The sequence below is a fragment of the Felis catus genome, chromosome A2, assembly GCF_018350175.1.
Source record: "Felis catus isolate Fca126 chromosome A2, F.catus_Fca126_mat1.0, whole genome shotgun sequence".
Lineage (NCBI taxonomy): Eukaryota > Metazoa > Chordata > Mammalia > Carnivora > Felidae > Felis > Felis catus.
Window position 1 is genome coordinate 37,350,666 of NC_058369.1, and position 17,798 is coordinate 37,368,463.

The 17,798-nt window shown below is 40.3% G+C and overlaps 1 long non-coding RNA gene across 1 annotated transcript; it reads left to right on the forward strand.

The window, feature by feature from the left end:
- Positions 1-7,479: 7,479 nt before the first annotated feature.
- On the forward strand, positions 7,480-17,424 carry LOC123381209. The gene is made up of 3 exons (XR_006587945.1): positions 7,480-7,556; positions 13,978-14,067; positions 17,196-17,424. It is a non-coding gene; the product is annotated as an uncharacterized LOC123381209 (long non-coding RNA).
- The last annotated feature ends 374 nt before the right edge of the window (positions 17,425-17,798 follow it).

Sequence of the window (17,798 nt, forward strand, 5' to 3'; positions counted from 1 at the left end):
CGTTTATTGAGCACCTATCGTGTGTCAGGCACTGTTCTAGACTGTGAGGCTCTGTTAGTAAACAACACAGACCAAAATCTCTGCCTTAAATTAACAAGGACGATAGATAAAGAGTGAATTTCAATAATGAGAAAAAGGATTTAATAGCTTCTTAACATCTACGTCTGATGATCAACAATTATGGTAACTTTCATATTTTCTGTTTTGTTTTCTTTTTGAATACACTTATTTAGAAAGAGCTCTTCCCTCTTTTCCTCTTTCCAAGCCTCATTTGATGTTTCACATATGAGCTCTCTCTCTCTTCCTTGAACATATTGATGGAAATATACTATCTAGGTAGGAAATATACTGTCTTGAATAAGATAAAGTAATATTAAAATTCATAGTGTATCTAGAAAAATATTTATATTTCACATGGAACGCTTTTATTAGGTGTTACGATACAGTGTTATTTGAATTAACAAAAGACACTCATTCATGTCAGGAGATAAACAGCCCTTATCCATATATGCTTCCCGCTGTGAGTATTACGCAGGGTTCAGCCCTTATCAGTTGCATATACTTTTCCAATGACAAGAGGCTATATTTTGATGCCAAAGTTAACTGGTGCTAAATTGAATAAAAGCCTTATCTATACAAACAAACTAGTTAAAAAAATGTTATGGCATTTAGTCAACTAACCAGCTATGAAAGTAGCTGCATCCAGAGAAAACCTCGGTCTGTAAGAAATACCTCATCTGTTTGTGTCCCCAAAAAGGCAGGCAGGAATTTATGTACGTGATAGCCAGAGACCTGTGCAAAGAGGAAACAAAAATAGCTTCTTAATACTCCTGCTAAGTTACATCAGACCTCTTCATTTCTATTATTTTGTCACAAAATGACTCTGCCCAATTTTAGGCAAGCAAGAGTGCAGAATAAATTTTATGGATGATTTTTAATTTTTTGTTGAGGAGGAGGCTGATGACAGTGAGTTCTTTAAATACACCATTCTTTTCTATCCTCCCTCCTTCCTTCTCTCTCTCATTGAATGTTTATTTATCTTTTTAAGGTTATCTGATCCTAAAAGGGTGGAATATTTTTAATTCATTTTGAAAGAATGTTTCCATATACATTCTTAAAAATTTTGGATTAGTCTTGTAGGACTTTAACACAACACTGAAAATTTGGCATCTGTAAGCATAATTCAACGAAGAATTGTCTTTGCCTTGTTTGAGGACATTTAGTTTTGAAATAACAGCATTAGAGTCTTTTGAAAATAACAGAACATGAACAGAAAATTATTTCCCTTGGAAAAAACTGTAGCTAATTTTTCCTTTGGCTGATTTGCTGCTGAAATCACACATTCATATAAATGCCAAGCTATACATATGCATATACATATGTATATAGATGAGCACGTGTATGTGTGTGTGCGCGCGCGTGTGTGTGTATGTAAAATTCCACTCTACAATCATGGTATAAATTGGAGAATTTGTCTTTTTAAATTAACACTCATTCATATACAGGTCAGGAAGTAATGCAGAATGTTGGTGTTGCTAGCACATTTCATCCAAGATTTCAATTAATTAAGTTTTACAATTCCCCCATGCAGTGGGCAAATACTGTCATTATCTCTGCTTTATTGATGGGAAATCTGAGAGTAAAATCTTGTTCAAGGTCAAACAAAATCCAGATCCTCAGAGCCAATGTGAAGGGGAAACTTGAGACATTTATTTGATATTTCAGTGGAAGATAACTCTTTGTTGAATGAATAAAATATACATATTAAATAAAGATTTTGGATCTGAATTGGTCAAAATAGCTCCTCATTTTTTTTTCCTTCTCAGAAAAATGCCATCAAAACTGTGAATTTAGTTGAATTTCGTTCAGCCTCAAGAGACTCGGTGCATGCCTAGAGCCCAATTCAGTTCTCTCAACCCAGTGTGGGGAAAGCAAAAGGGTCCTGCTATCATAGGGTAGGATGGACATTGAACTCCATAGCCGGAGCTATGTTTCTGCTTGATGTTAGTTTGAACCTACAGTTCTAGCTTGCCTCAGTTTTGGTGCAGTTAAAGTTCCATCTAACTCAGAACAGATTTGGATATTCCAGACAGAATCACCAGATTGAACGAAAAAGTCTCCTAAAAATTCAGAGAGCTATGGGGACAATTACAGGTTTATATCCTTTGAAGTATAATGCATGTCCTGGCCAAGTTCTAGTCCCAAACCATAAAAACCTAGTGCTGACTTTGTGGCTGCAAGATAGAGAAGGCAGAATTTCGTTTAATGGATATTAGGTAATTGATCATTTAACTTGCCAATAATCACGAAGTGAGTCATCCCTAGGAAGTATCCTTGTTCAAAGTTCTTTTCTAATTACATTGTCTCATTTGTTTCTTTGTGATGATACAGGACCTGCATTCACTGAGCACTTGCTACTTACCAGGAACTGACTACCCAACATATATGTCTCACAATAGGTGGGTTCTAGTTTTGATCTCATTTTATGTTTGAAGAAACCAAAGGCAGAGAGAGAAAATAATTGCCTAAGAACACACAGCTGTCATGATATAGAATACAGGTTTGAATCTGGTTTGTAGTTCTCCGAACCCTAAGTCTCAGGTACTATCACTGCTCTCGCCAGTGGGCAGATATTAATGTACCCATTTTATGGATTGAGAGAACCGGCGAGGTTAATTGATCTATTTAAACTCACGAGTCTCTACTTTTTCCTAACAAAGAACTGACTCTACCAGATCACAAACGTGGGATGACAAAAATGTGTGCTGACTAGAAGGTTTTTGTATGTATTATTTGTCAAGTGACACGTTTATTGTACAAATAAATAATAATTGAGCTTGAATCAATAGAAATTTAATTTTAAAATACAGGAAGAGAACATTAGGTAAGCATTTTAGACAGAGATCATAAATTCGAAATTTAGTTTCTAAGGTTCAATTTGGTTACAGAGGGCTTTTCAGTCGTTTTAGGGAATAACACCATCATTTATACATTTCACCTGCAAATATTTAGAGTTGTCAACTGTATGTTTATTGTTAAGGGTCATATTTAAAAAAAACTTGAAGATGCAGAGTCTCTTGTAGATCTTGAATTTCTCTGATGATAAAGATCTGCTATATGGAAAACTGAGTCATAGGGCACTGTGAAGTGCTGTATAGATTTATAGGAAAAGAAGGACCACTGTCAGTTGGCATTAGTCGGGGTTGTCTTCACGGAGATCATTGATCTTGAGCCGTGTCTGGAAGGAATAAGAGAATTGGGAATTGCTGAGAGCTAGGTGCTGGGCATATCACTCTACTGTTGCAAGGTTTATCATTTCATTCATGGCCAGAATACTCACTTAGTGCCCTCTCTTTGCCGGGCACTGGGCTATGAGCTGGGGATACAGCTTTGACAATGACATGTAGGTCTGTGCCCCCACAGATTGTACAACCTGGAGAAGAAACCAACATTAAACAAGCAATGATCAGAAAGTCTGTGCTACGGGAGCCCAGAGCAAGGGGATTTGCCTTAGTGTGGGAGTTGCCCCACCCCCAGGGCGGGGGGAAGTGCTCTTTTCTTTGATAAGAGACAAAAATGTCAAGAGATGTACTAACTCTGGTTATTGGCAGTGTAGTTCAGACACAATAATTTTTCATCAGTGCCCGTCCTCCCTCTGCCACTCTGGTTATGTCTGAGCAAACTTTTCTGCTACTCTCTGGTGAGTATCTGGAGAGTTCAAGTTAATTTGAAAGTCATCCTGGGAAAAATATTATGAGGGCTCACTTGTGCTCCTCATGTCCTATTTGGTAGTCGCAGCTCTGGGGGAGGTGCTACTGGCATCCAGTGGGATGAGGCAAGGGAGGCTACTGAGTCCCCTACAATGCACAGGACAGTCCCCTCTCCCACCTCCTCCCATAGAGAGAATCATCTGGCCCCAAATGTCAATAGTGCAGACGTTGAGAAACTCGGATCTAGATACATGAAAATTTGGGCTGAATTTGGGAAATCGGGTAGCTCACACTGGCAAAAAGCTGAGTATATATACAGATATGGGAAGGCATTTTGGTTAGAAATGTTGGGTTCATATGTCTTATTGTGAAGAGTCATGGATGGCAAGTCAGCTGAAGTTGTTTGTACTTATGAGGGACATCATTTCAAGTTTCTGGGCTGAGCCTGAAGTGTGTGGCAAAAAAGAACCATATTTAAGAAAGATGGGTCCAATGACACATGAGAGGAACAGGGGACCCACAGGGGACACGCCGAGCTGGGAAATGATCTCGGTAGAGTAGACTGGAAGTAGGAGGAGCTTAGACTAGAAAAGATGACGGTGAAGATAGGGAAAAAATAAGGACACAGGCCAAGATGCTGTTAAGGCCATGACTTGAGAATGTGGCTTATGGAAGGTTAGGGAAGAAAAAGAGGTGAGGCCATGCCAAAGCTGAGAACGTTCACACTGACCCTGGCCTTCATGAGAAATAGGCACAGCAGGAAGAAGGGTTGGAGCAGGGGGGATGAATTGGAGTTTGTACATGTTGTGGTTGAGATCCTGGCAAGACCTTGAGTTGCAACCCCAGAGCCGGTGCATGTACAACTGTTAGTCAGGGGCTCAGAGCCACGACCGGGTCTGGGGACCATGCTAACATCTTTCTTCCAAGCCAGAGGTCCTAAACTGGCAACCTGCAGGCCCCATCTGGACTCCAGATGTGTTTTGTTTGGCCCGCATAGTGTTTTAAAATTCTTTAAAACCTCCAACAACATACACATCGAGAGACTGCATATAGAAACCCATCTTTTTAGCTTGTCTTGAAATATCGGAGCATCTGGCAATTCTGGGTTCTCATTTTTGCATGGCAGCAGTCTGAGCTGAGGCTCAGCTGCCCCCTTGAGATGGCATGATGTCTCCAGGTTGCCTCCTGCCATCACTCCCTAATTTCACCTGCATGGCCCACCTGGAGAATTTATGTTCCTTGCCTCAAACCTGAGTTTGCCAGCCCTGGTTTACAGGCGGATTGCATTATTTACGTGCCTCTGAAAGAAGCCTTTCTGGAGACTGGCTCCCTCCGCATCTGCCCATTACCACGTACTTCCCACCTGCATCCTTAACTGTGTTTGTATCTACAGCATCTCCCATCCCTCTCTCCAGACTGACTTTCTTCTCTCTCTCGCGCGCGCTCTCTTTTTTTTTTTTTTGCTTTGTTTATTTCAAACTTTAAACGTGAGCAGGGGAGGGGCAGAGAGAGGGAGAGAAAGAGAATCCCAAACAGGCTCTGCACCCTCAGTGTGGAGCCCGATGCGGGGCTCGAGGCAGGGCTCAGATCCATGAACCACGAACCGTGAGATCATGACCTGTGCCAAAATCAAAAGTTTGACACTTCACCGACTGAGCCACCCAGGCGCCCCAGACTGACTTTCTTCTGCTGCGGATATGCACAAGTCTCCCCTAACTTACAAAGCGTTCACGAGATCCCATCACCTCTCCGGTTCCTTTGCCCTTTAAGTCCATCATTTTGTTGGACGAGCGAATGATTACATGAGTGGATGAATCTGTTGCTTATTATTCATTTCTCTGAAGCCCCATATTCTTGTGGACCTTCTGAACATGCTTGTCTCTTTCCAACCGGCTTTTCAAACCCTGCGTTCTCGGACTGCCCTCTGAACCGCTTAGCTATTTACCTCCTCACCCTGCCCTCCACAGGTTTCCTCGCCCTCCCTTGAGTATGCGGTGCATAGTCTCAGTGGCAGCAGCTGTGGTTGCTTTGGAAGGTTTGCTCTTCCCATAATCCCCAGCAGCAACTCTTGCTTTGCCTAACCGGGATCTGTATGCCTCCTCTGCAGGCACAGCTTCGAACAAGTAAGCCCCTGAACCGGCCCTATCCCCCCAAACAGATATCCATCCCAAGTTCCTCCTACGGGGAAATTCTAGAGCTGCCACTGCCCATCCCTGCGTCCACCCTCTTACTAAATTTATCGCATTCCTCCAGAAACCCCTTTGCCCTTCTTTCTAGAAATCTTATCCTTATCGCGGGAGACAGTGCAGCTGGGTGGTTCAGAGTATGAGCTGTGGAGTCGGGCTAACCTGAGCTTGAGTCTTAACTTCTGAGCTGAGTTGTATTGAGGATTAGTTAAGGTAATATTGGTGAGAGGCTTAGCACTGCCCGGCATATTTTAAGCATCATCAGCGGCGACATCGTCGTTCTTCATCCTGATTCAAGACCCACTTGTCTGCGATAAATGTTTTGCAACAAAGTCAGTCCCGAGATCTCTTCTGCAAGTCGTAATGCTCTTTGCGTCTGGGCTATTTGAATTCACCCATTTTACAGCTCATAATGATATGACTAGGCTGTGAGCTTTCGGCAGACAAGAAACGTGTTTTCTACCTCTTTGGACCCCCAATAAGCATATTCTAAAGGCCAAATACGTACAGGGCTTTCCATGAATCTGGGTAGGATAAAAAAAAAAAAATTATTTGAGACTGCGAAGACCAAAACTGTTTTAAAACAGAGTTCCGCTGCCTTTCCATTTCACTAGAAGGAAACTGTTTTGTGTTTCTCACCTATCTATTGTGCTGTCTAAACAACAGGAATAATAAAATAGGCCAAGTACTAACCCAGCAGTCATTCTCAGAAAACTGGGACTTGACACTTTAATGAAGACCATGTAGTAAAGCATTTGGCCAGAAGATGGTGCAGTGTTCCAGGGATCGTTCCCTCTGAAAGTCAGAACCGATTTTTAAAGGAATGAAATTGCCATCCAACCAAGTCTATAAAGAAACAGAAGAAAGTGATGCCAGTTCAGCTCTGACACCATCCTGGGGCTTAGCAAGTGTCATGCTTTCATGTAGTTTCTTACTTCTAGTGCCTAGCATAATGAGCTGGAGGAGCCTTCTAATTAGCTAAATATTATTGTACATCAGAGTGGGGCCATGCTTCCTGTACATTCTTATTTGTGTTTTGTCAGCCAAGGGAAGAAAGCTGTCAGAGGCAGGAACAGATGTAAGAAAGGCACAAAACATGCCAGAAGTCACGGCACTCCCTTACTATTGGATGAGTCGTTTCGCTTTGCGTATTTTTATTCTGATATTAGCATGAGTCCTTCACGTGCGTGTGTGTGACTGGTGTGCATGCAGTGCGCATGTGCCCAAGTTTTGCCTACCCTTGACAAGGTCGTGTGCGTGGGCTGCGTTGCTTAAACATCCGCTGTAAAACGCGAACGGACTTGATTCTCCCCTTATTATTTTCCATAATGTGATGAGTCAGTAAAGAATATTGCGCTTTGCTTAAATTTCCTGTTTACGACGGTTGGAAACTAATTAAAAAAGGAAGATTCAAAGTTGGTGCTGATCAACCGTCTTCTATCAAGTTTGTGTATCATGCACTGGTTCCTTTTTTTTTTTTTTTTGCCATGTAAAGTCTTCTGAAAATTGAAAACTAATTTATTATCATGTAGTTATTAGCACAATCACAAAAGAGGTCACTGGTCTTTCCTTTAATTTCTGTCACAGGCTGCAGGCCGTATTATGCTAAATCAAGGATACGGGGAGATAATTAACATAGCAACTCTGGCAAGTTTAATAGGTGAGTGATGAACATTGAGAGTTAGGTTTCAAAATTCATGTCTTAATTACACCCGCCTGAGTGTTGGTGATGAAGCAGTGTTCCAGCTTCTGGATCATGGCTACCCTCTGTCAGGCCCAAGTTTTGGTGAGTTGTCTGTAGAAACTGTTGTTAGGTCGAGAGACTTCAAGGAGTAGGGGGGAAAGGTGTCTTGTGTTTTGTTTTAAAAAGTGATGTTAGATCCCTTACGCGATTCCAATGTGGGGCTCTTCCAGAAGAATCCGCTGTACTGTGGCAGTTCCCACCTGGGATGATGTCGTCCCCCAGGGGACAGTTGACACCTGCCTGGAGACATAGTTGGTTGTCGCTAGTGGGGTTTAGAGGAGAGGGCACGCTGGCGTCCAGCGGGTGAAGACCAACGATGCTGCTAAAATTCCTACAAGGCACGGGAGAGCTCCCGCAGCACAGACTTGGCCCCTCATGTCAGTAGTGCTGAGGCTCAGAAACAGAAACATCTAGTGTATCTGTGCCTTTTCTGCACCGCTGCTTGCCAACAGGTGTCACCACAGCCCCTGTTCTATCTGCAGTGTTGTCGACGAGAGAGTCCATAAACCCTTGTAACATATGGAATGAAATCCCAACTGCAAAGCTTTTGTGGAAGGCAGTTACATGCTGGTGAGCTGAGGCCCTATGCAACCAAAATTGATCAATTACACAAATTAAGCATAGCCCTTAAGGAATTTATTTTATTGGTCTGGACATCTGTTGCAGTATTGTCCAAATCCAAAACTCAAATGGTGCCTCCGGTTGCCAAGTTAGGCAAGAAAATCTAGTAGCTATAAAAGTACAACTGAAAACCCTATATTAATATCACGTCCATCTGCTGAATGTTACATAAATATGCAGACTTTTTATTTTCCTTGGGAATAACATTTATTTTTACTGTGCCCAGTTTGACATTCTTATGACATTCTGTTCAGTTTATTACATTGTAACTTTAAATGTTTCTTCAAAAATGCATTTATAATGTTGTTGTTAATCTTTTTTCAAGGGTCTGTACCACCTGTTTAACTTACAGTTAAATAGAGAAGTCCTTTTTCTTATAGGAAGAATGGGAAATCTTTGGACAAAGAGGCTCAGAAAAGATTTTGAGTAACACTTGTGTAGTGTAAAGGGAAATTATATAACAGCCACGAATGCTAATATTCCATCCTGCTCTTTTACAAGTTGAAATGTAATCTCCATTTTAAACTAAATTAGCATCATTTCCAAACAGAGTATCATATTTATATCAGATTTATACAACCACATCAGATTACTATTAACATGTAAAATAGTCTCTTTTATGCCGCGGGTAAAAAAAATAGATTGAAGAGAATGATTTGGTTTCAACTGTAATGTCAGGGATTTAAATTAATCTGAGTGGACATGTTTAGATTGAGAGTTACTCCATCACTGAAGGAACAGCAGGTAGGGGCGGCTTTACCTTAAGAACCTGTTGGGATCCTGGCACGAAGAAAACCTTGCAGTTGTAAAAGTACATCTGAAAATCATGATGTTCCTATCATGTCCATCTGCCGAATGTTAAATAAATATGTTGGTTGGTTATTTAAATATGTTGAGTGGTTAAGCCAACTGGAAAATTATAGGATATGTGTAGGAAAACGTAGAGGGCATTTTTGTTCATGTTTTTTTCTTTCTTCATTTTCATCCTACGTATTCAGTAAAACACTTTTTAGTGGTCCATTATTGAATGGATTGCAGGCTAATAATAAGGTAAGCTAGGATGATCAGGGAGACTTAAACAGCAAAAAAAACACAAAAACCCAAAAAACAAAAAACAACCCAAAAAACAAAAAACAAAAACAAAACTAAAAAATAAATAAGTCCCTCATAAAACAAACAGAAGTTGGCACAGACTCCTGGGAGACTTCCTTGTGTTATTTTCTGTTTTGAAAGAAAAAATGTACATGTACGGCATTTCATCAGATTCGTTTTAAAGGACATGTTTCAGGAATCTTCACTTGAAAAGAACATACATTGACCCTACGTGACAAGGCTGTGAGATTCAGTACAAGCCTAACGATGGATGTTGTTTTTTCTTTAGTAGAAAGTCACACTGAATTGGTCACCATTTCTAACAGATTTCTTGGACCCTCCCACTTTGGGAACTAAAGAAAGGAGGGTTACCTAGATAAGCCCCCAAATAAACTCACTTTTAGGGAAACACATCTCTCATGTTAAAGAAGATAAACACTCAGAAAAATGAAGGAGATGTGTGAGGGTCTGGACTGGCCCTGAGGGCAAGAGGAGCCAGTCATGTGCCATTTACGTATATGCTGAACTAAGCCTGTTTGAAATTTTCATGCCAGAGATTGCCTTAGAAAAGCGTGGGATGAGCAACTCATTAAGGTAGAAGGGCATCAAGGAACATTCCCCCAGATACACGTGAGACCCGAACATTTCCCCGGCCTTGGCTGCTTTCATCCCTATTGTTTTGGGCAAATCAGTTACTCCACTGGTGAAATAACCAATATGGAAACTGTCCCAAAATAATTTGTGAGGGGGCGGGGGGGAAAGTCTATAGAAAGGCATCCGTAGCCCAGAATTCAGCACTCTATCAATATCTAGGGATCCTTGTGATTTATACTGATGCACCCACTTAAGTAGATGGATGGTTGAGGAGAGGAGGTAACTTGCTTTTGGAGAGATTGACTCTAACTGGCCCAACTAAGAATCGCTCTTTGATTCCCAGTAGTCTTAAAACCAACAGGCATTTTCTTTTCCTCTTATAGAACTGCTGCATTTATTGAAGTCATAAGCCCGTAGTCTATCTTTAGACTCTTGATGTAATTTCTGAATCACCAACCATTTCTGAGACCACAAGATATTTAAAAATAAGATAAGAAATATTGACTGAGACTCCCTGATGCCTGCAAGGGAAACGAAGATACCGTGGCAGAGGTTTACAGTGGAATTTCTCTCCTGTAGCTCGTGCACATTGAAAATGACATGATCTATCCCAAGGAATAACTTAAGGCCCGATCCACTTAAACAGCTCCAAGTGATTTATCATAAATGTGCTTATTTGGAACGTTTTGCAGTAACTGCTTATGGGAGGTGGTGGGGTTAACTACCAAAATTGTGCATAACTTGGGTCCTGTGTATGGCAATTAATCAAGAAATTATATTCTTTGACTTTCTAACAACCCACACAGAGTGCTACATCTGTGGTCTGTTTCAAGGGAGAGAGAGAGGGGGGACAGAGGGATGAAATATTTCTTCTAATAAAATGCTAATGGCTTTGTTTTGGAGAAAAAAAATATTGAATTATTGTGGAGTTAGATTTATCTGTATGAGGGTTTCTCAAGTCACAGTCAATAAGTACTTATGACGGAAAAGCAACTATTTTCTGAGTACCACGCTCCACGCCTCTGAATGACTTCGGGATTGTGGCGAGCCCCCTCCACAAGGCTGAAGCCGGAACACAGGAATAAACGTTGGTGTGGAAAACTGTAGAATCAAAGGCTATTGCTGTGGGCATTTACTAAATTTTCAAGAGGATTATTAACCAAAAGCCTGTGGGAATATGTTAATAAAGACAAGGAAGGCATTATCATTTATTGGTGGTATCCTTCGGAGGCATATCTTGTACCTCCTTGGTCGTGCTAGTTAGTACTTCAGTTTTCACAGCAAGGGCTGTCAGAGAATGCCTGCTGTATTTCGGAACTCAGACCTCACAACTCCAGAAGGCTTCTTTTACACACTCAGTGGCCGAAAACTTAAAAGAGGTTAGCATGATCACAAGAGGGCAATTTCCGGCCCCCAGAGTGGTTCTGTAATGTCTTTTCCCTCCCACGGTCCTTTGGGATGTGGTTCAAACTGTGAGTCTTAATGTTTTATTTTTCAACCATTAGCTTGTTAAAAATTACAATTTAACAAACATTTAAAGAGCATCTGCTTTGTTCCCACACTGGGCAGGTGACGGAAAGATGGGGTAATACCTGACTTCCACCTGATAGGATCTTATGGTGCAGCAAAACTGACAGAGTTATGAGAAATATTTAGAATGTGGTAAATGCAACCCTAGTGAAATGGTCTGGCTCTAAACCCTTACTCTATGCCAGGCCCTGCATCATTATTCACATTTACAGACAAGGGAGCTTGGCTTGGACAGAGTTTGGATCCTGTAGTTAACAAGAGGAGGGGCTGTCATTTAAAGGAAGCTCTGTATGGTCTGGGCTCCCACCCACCTTACACTTGACTCACCTGCTATGTAGGAAGCATACAGCTGACATTGACAGAGTGCTCACCGCAAGCCAGGCCCTGTGTTTAAGGGCTTTATACCCATGGTTTCACTTAACCATCATAACAAACCTATGCAGTAGATACTGTTAGCTCCAATTTACAGATTAGCAAACTGAGGCTCTGAGAGGAGAAGCGGCTTAACTAAGTTTGTGCAGGTAATGTCAGAGGCAGAGTAGTGATTTGAACATAGGCTCTCAACCAGTAAACTTGACCGCTATGCAGTATGAGGGGGAATGTTATTTTCTGCCTGGGACAATGGGTAGGTATAATGACTGGGGCAAAGAAAGTGTAAGAGGACCAGAGAAACTTAGAGACGGTCTCAATCAGGACTTTGAGGATGATAATACTTGCATCCACACTTCCCTCTGATCTGTGTAAATTGAAGGATCTATTTCTGGACCTTCCAGAAATGTCTCTTAAAAGTTTGTAGACCTGAATTTTAGTGAAAATCTATGTGATTCCTTGCGTTGAGAAAAGGCAATACAATGTCTGGGAATTCAGACTTGTAAAACTCATATAGAGGTATTTTTTAAACCTTTTTATTTTGAAATAATTGTAGATGTGTAAGAAATTGTAAAAACAGAAGAAAGGTACCATACACCCTTAACCCAGCTTCCCCCAATGGTAACATTTTATATAATCATAATATGTGTCAAAAGCGGGAAATTGACTTTCAGAAAATACTATTAACCAGACTGCAGACCTTATGTGGATTTCATCAGTTTTAGGCACACTATTGTTTTGTATAGTTTCATGAAATTTTGCCACACGTGTAGATTTGTGTAAGCACTAAGAGGTAGTTCTTTTTAATGCTGGCCTGAAGAAAAAGTAAAGTAAAATGTTTTGAGCAATCAGTCGTTTTGTTGGACGGCATTGTTATGTTTGGGGTTTACTTTGCCAAATATCCTACTCTTTTCAAATAATTCATGTTTTATGGAATATTACCCTGGTGCAAGAATTATTATTTGTAGCACAAACAGGTTACACTTCATAGAAAACACCTCCCCTCAGAGGATATAAAATGATTCCATCAAAAAAATTAGGCTCCCATACATGTCTGACTTAAAGCTTACCTGTTAGATTTAATTTCTTTTTTATTAATTTTTTTGAAAAATGTTTTTAATGTTTATTTATTTTTGAGACAGAGAGAGACAGAACGCAAGTGAGGGAGGGGCAGAGAGAGAGGGCGACTCAGAATCCGAAGCAGGCTCCAGGCTCTGAGCTGTCAGCACAGAACCTGATGCGGGGCTTGAACACTTGAACCCACAAACTGTGAGATCATGACCTGAGCTGAAGTCTGACGCTCAACCGACTGAGCCACCCAGACACCCCAGATTTAATTTCTTAACATTTACAGATGGAAGTGACAAGCTCTTGTTTTGTGTGTGTGTGTGTTTTGTTTTGTTTTGTTTGTATATTTCAAATGGATGAATAGTCAATACCGAACTGAGGTGTATTTTGAAGGACGTACATTATGTTAACATAGGCTACTGTTCATTGTAATTCTGTGCTTTTTATTTTGTATCTCTTTTTTTGTCAGAAGGATTCGGAGGTAAAAACCTAAGTTTTTCAGTATGTTCCCCAGAGCCCCAAATGCATGAAGGGTTAAATTTTAACGAACACATACCTTCTCGTCAATGTGCTTTAAATTATAATTTTAAAAGCCAATCATTTTCTTTTTTGACTGACATGTGGCATTTTGGAGAAATTTTTAAATCTTCAAAGTCTGTAAGAGATGAATTTGGGGGGCTTGTAGCTACTGTATTTAGAACAGAAAAAAAAAAGGATAAGCTCATCGTGAAGGGGTTGAATTAAAATCATTTGTAATTATGCATCACAAAGAGACACAATCACAGAACATCCATTTATATGTACACTGTGCATCTGCTTCTGACCCCAGCTTTCTGGTTTCTGTCCCTTTCTTTACAAAATCTTCAGTTCTGCATAGATGCACACATTAGAGAGGCAATTGGGGCTAATGATTTAGGAACGTGCTAATTAATTCTCATTATGTCCCGTGAACCGAGAGAAAGAAGTGAAAGGTTGTCTGCATACGCATATATACTATGTATGTTTTTCCACACTGTTTTTCTTCTCTAGGAAAGTTATGCTGTGTTTTTTTTTCCCTCCTTAGGTTCTCACACACAGTGACAGCCAGCAGCGTCCGAAGTGTTGACATTATGACTTAGAGATGTGATAAGGAGAAACACGAACTGCATTTTCTGTAAGTAAATGTGGTTCCAGCATTGAGAGAACATACGTAATCAGATACCTGTTATCCTCGAGTTTCTTGATTTAAGCATTGTGATTCCTAATTAGCAGTTAGATTGCATTTATTGTTACTTTGCCTTTGGTTATCAATGATGATCAACCTTTGCGAAACGAAGGTATGTCATGTTAGGGATACTCCTGGCTTTTTTTTTTTTTTAAAGGTTTTAACATTTGATAATAGGTTTTCCAATAGCTTGAAGGGTAGCTTTTAGCTTTTCTTTTCCAGTTGAAGTACTTCCTGAGTTCTGTCCAAGCCCTCTATGGTTAAAGAAAAGACTTTTTGACACTTAATAGACAATGTTGTGGCTTCCCACCCCCCTTTCAGACAAATGTATAAGCATTTAAACAGCTACGTTTTACTACCATAATTGAGACACCTTGCAGAAATGGCAATCATAGGGTGACTTGTGTCAAAAATATTTAGAACAAATTTTTTGAAATTTTTTGAAACTTTCAAAGGTACCTCCTCTCTGTCTCTCTCTCTCTCTCTCAATTCCTCCCCCCTCTCTCCCTACCTCCCCCACCTCCATTCTTGTAAATATTAAGCAAACTCTTTGCATTTTTTCCCATCTTATTCAAGTTGTCCCCAGATTTCCTTTGGGTTTCGCAAAACTCCAGATGTACTACCCAGATCAAAACAATCAGCGAGGACCAAGGTGTTCTTACTTCCTGAAATGAAAACAAAATAGATGTTCAGAAGGTTCTGTTTTGCTCTGGCTACCAGCTTGGCTGCTTGCTCTGAGAATATTCTTGCTCCCAAGTTAGTTCCAGTTCTGTTTATTCCGCCCTGAGCTCGGTGAACTTTCCAAAGCCATCCTCTTCAAACAACACATTTTTTTCTGAGCTGGAGTTTATTTTGTGCCCAGCCTTCATTGCGTGGGTCCCATGAATAATTCTAACACAAAGAAAAACTCTCCTTCTGACCAGTGAGAGAAGGGGGCCGAGGATCCGAGAATAGAGATAAAAATTGCAAGTTTAATCCAAAAAGCAAAGGGCTTGGGAAAAGAGAGAAAAGGAGAATAAATAGATTAGCAAAGTAAAAAATACAACCTTTCAGTGAAGATTTCAGTACAAAACAGGTGTCTGATGAAGCATAAGCAAAATATACAGGAACACATTCAGCATATATGGGCCATATACCTGACACAGATTTTAACGACTGGGTTGTTTTCATTATGAAATAAATATGTATTTCTACAAACGAGAATTTTCAGCAAATATTTACCTCTGGAAACCTGTGATTTCTCGATTGATAGTATAAAATGAGCCAACAGCCCTTTGAAAATATTCTTAGTTGCGTTAAATGTAAATTTTTTTGGTTAAAAAAAAATTGGTTCAAATGATCTTTGACCTCTCTGGAACGTTGAAAGGGGTGGAATTTTTGGGTATGGGCACTGTCCTCATAATGCCTCACAGGGAATTTAATTTTAAAAAGTGAAAAGAAGGCAAAGGAACTCTACTTTTTATTTTAAATTAGCCCAGTGCCTAGTCAGAGATGAAAAAAAAAAAGAACAGCAGCAGAGTAGGGGACTCTAGTGGCCATACTTAGGAGGCTCACACTGATGGCCACAGCCAAACGGCATTATTGAGATCTAAATAGTTTGTGACTGCAAGTGTGCGGGTACAATATAATGAAATTGTTCTACCCCCGTGGACTTCAGCATCGACACATTTCTTTTTGAGGCCATGTAGAACAAGGGACTAGCTGAGAAGCGAAATGTTCCAGCCATGAAGAGACAGGGAACAGATTGTTGTATTTCATTTATTTATTTATTGAGTGCCCATTATTGGCCAGTTCTGTCTAGCCGGAGGGGCTGCAGCGGTGGCCAAGGCAAATACAGTTCCTGCCCTCATGGAACTTATAGTCTATCAGAGAGATCAACCCGGGAAACAGTAATAAGAAAGTGTGAAGGGTGGGGGGCTCCCAGAAGAAAGGGGTTCTTGCTTTAGCTGGCTTTCCCCTCCTTCCCTCCCTGCTCTCTCTTGTTCCTTTCTTCCTTCCCTTTTTCATCTCTCCCTTCCTTTTCTTCTCTCTTTGTTCTTTTCTGTCCCTCTCGAGCTTTCTTTTCCAAACAGAATTTAGCCAAGCTCATTTTTAAAAGAAAGAGGTGGCCTACGACAGTGGTTATAGCTGTAGGCTTGGGAGGGTGACCCAGATTGGAATCCTGGCTCTGCCATTCACTAGTTTATCATCTTGGCCAAAAGAAATTACCTCCATTTCTTATTTGATTTTCAAAAAGCATCTAAAAATACTTAGTTCACAGGAATGTCCTAATAGTTAGATGGCATACTATAACTGAAGCCTCTGGCTCATTTCCTGACAGATAGTGAGTGTGCTGAAATTATTAGCTGCTGGGATATTATTATTAATTATTACTATTATTATTTCACCTTGTATGTTCTAGAAGCAATGTCTTTATTACAAAATCGCTAAGAAATAATGAATGTTATATTAACAAATTGAAAATTTTTCTCTGAAAACACCTGACTAGCTTTGATATTATATAACTCCTTATCTCTCTGATTTTTTTTTTGCCCATTCACAAAAGCAGGGTTTTTGAATGTTAAAATTAAAAAATATCTTCACTCAACTAGGTTTTTAGATAAACCTTTAAAATCTCTGCCACATCAGATGCACTTGCTATCTTCTCCTCTAAACATTTTGAGGAGTAAAGATCGGACCAAATTTCAATTAGCCCCTTTGACAGAGAAATTTGTTAATATTTACTCTGATTCAAGAATGATTGAGACACATTCCTCAGTGTGTCCATACAGAGTAATATGAGAAGATTGTCTGTGTCTCGTGAAATCAGACTTACTGTATTATAGGCAAACCCTACATAGTTGCTGTATGAATATGTATATATGTAATTTGATAGCAATACAGGCAAACTTTAAAAATTAGAATTGTTAGAAAATTTTCCCTAATTAAGATTTCTGGTCAGTCTTCATGGGCACTTTTCTATCTCAGAAGGGCTCATAGAACCCTCTCTACATTTGTCCTCAGCAGAGCAAATAGTACCCAAGGTGAAGGTGACATAGTCACATGTAGAATTTAGATCTCTTTCTCTCTGTTTATAGATTGTATGGATGCACCTGTCCTTTCTCTCCTGCCACCCAGCCTCAGCTTTAGCATCGCCAAAAATCTCTCTCCGGTGAATGGCCCATTTAATCTCTTGTTTTCTGTTTTGATCGTATGATTCGATGTGCCTGAAATGCCTTTCCCTGCCGTGTTGAAACATTACTTATCTTTGAGGATGTGATGCCAACCACTGGTGTGATTTCTTTCCCAATCCCCCTGAGCAGAATAAACTGGTGTCTTTGGATCCCGTCGCTCTTTGTTCTTCGCCCTGGTACAGGATAGCTGCATAAGTGAGCGTCTTGCCCCGCCCCCCTACACACCACGAAATCCTAGATGGTGGGGTCTATGTCTTATTCACCTTTCCAGAAAACTTGATTCCTGTCTTCAAGGAGTTCCCAGTCCGGGCAGGGAGACAGACATATAAACCCGCAATTATATTGCAATTTGGAAAGTGATATAAAACAATTGTCTAAATTAGTGCGCACAGATGAGCACTAATTTACTAAAGAAGCCTGCTCTTCTCACGTAAGAAAGGAGCAGTCGGCATGTAGGTGTAGTGTGTTTTTTAAAATAGCAATGTTTTCCCAGTGTTCTATCAATAT